Source organism: Tenrec ecaudatus, chromosome 12 (genome assembly GCF_050624435.1).
Source record: "Tenrec ecaudatus isolate mTenEca1 chromosome 12, mTenEca1.hap1, whole genome shotgun sequence".
Taxonomy (NCBI): domain Eukaryota; kingdom Metazoa; phylum Chordata; class Mammalia; order Afrosoricida; family Tenrecidae; genus Tenrec; species Tenrec ecaudatus.
In genome coordinates this window covers 42,478,589-42,480,221 of record NC_134541.1, presented here as the reverse complement: position 1 = coordinate 42,480,221, position 1,633 = coordinate 42,478,589, and positions in this window count along the sequence as shown.

Below are 1,633 nucleotides of genomic sequence, written 5' to 3'. Positions count from 1 at the left end.
TAAATCTTTACTGCCATCGAGTCAATGGTAACTCATTGCAGCCCCCTGTGGGTTTCTGAGACCAGAACTGTTTATGGGAGTAGAAAGCTCAGTCTTTCTTCCATGAGAGCAGACAGGCTCCTCTTTCTTCCTCAGAGTGACTGGTAAGTTTGAACCACCAACCTTGGAGTTAGCAGGCCAGGCCAGAGATGACACACAAGTGGTCCAAGAACTCAGTTCAACCACAATTTGTTCTGTCGACTGGGTCCAATTATTCTCATAAAAGTTAGAATTTGGGTACTTCTCAATGGGACATGCATCTATTTTGCCACAGAACCCACCACTCGCTTAATGTTCGTCCATTCAGTTTTGCTCACACTTCCTCTCATGACCCCTTCGTGATGCATTTGATTTTGTTCCTTCTCAAACAACTGGCCACCATTAAGTTACTGCTTTCAACAAAGCCCACATGGAAGAAGCACAGCAGCCTGTGCGATCACAAGGTGTCAAAGGGATCAGAGATCAGGCATCATCAGAACAAAAAGAATCTTACCATAGTGAAGGGGGGGGGGGTGCGGAGTGGAGACCCAAAGGCCATTTGTAGGCCACTGGAGATCCCCTTACAGAAGGGCCTTGGAGGGGAGACGAGACAGTCAGGGTGCAGTGTAGCAACGATGAAAAATACAACTTTCTTCTAGTTCCTAAATGCTTTCTCCCCCCTCCCCACCCTCCACTGTAGTGATCCGAATTCTACCCTGCAAGTCTGGCTAGACCAGAGGTTGGAAAGGGGGACCCAATTTCAAGGGTCTACATGTGATCTCCTCCCTGGGGGATGGACAACAGAAAAGTGGGTGAAGGGAGACCTGAGACAGAGCAAGATATGACAAAATAATAATTTATAAATTATCAAGGGTCCCTGAGGGAGGGAGAGGGGGAGGGAGGGAGAAATAGTGACGACCTGATGCCAGGGGCTTGGGTGGAGAGCAAACGAATTTACAAACGTGCTTTACACAATTGATGTATGCATGACTTGTGATAAGAGTTGTATGAGCCCCCAATAAAATGATTTAGAAAGAAAAAAGAGTTACAGCTTTCAGAAGACTCTTCTGGTTTTGCTGTGCAGGCCCAACCAGGAGCAGAAAAGACTACAACCACAGACACTAAAGTAAGTGAGGCTAACGTGACTACTCATCTGCCTCATGTGGATGGAATGGGGACTAGTTTCCTCTCCGGTCTCTGTACTCCTCCTCTCAAGTTCACTCCCTCCTCATTCTTATTAAAACATCCTTGTAGACGCAACGAATCGTCCAGGATCTATAAAATCGCAGCTAATGGCTCCTCATAAGAATCTTCAAATGAAATGACAGAACTAGGCATGCACATACACACACACACGCACACCCCCGTCTTCTGGGGTAGAGCTCATTAATGAAAATTTCTTTCAAATCAAGGTGTAATAGATAAATTTTAATGCTAGCTTCATGGAATGGTCTTCCTGCATCCACGTGCTCCTCCCATCCAGTCTGTTTTCCTATCTTTGGAGTTTGGATGGCCTGCTGACTTGATCGTGCCTCTGCAGTGGAAGCTCTAGCGCTCACTCTTTCTCATGTCACCATCATGTCACCATCGTGTCAAGAAGCCCACATAAACTCCG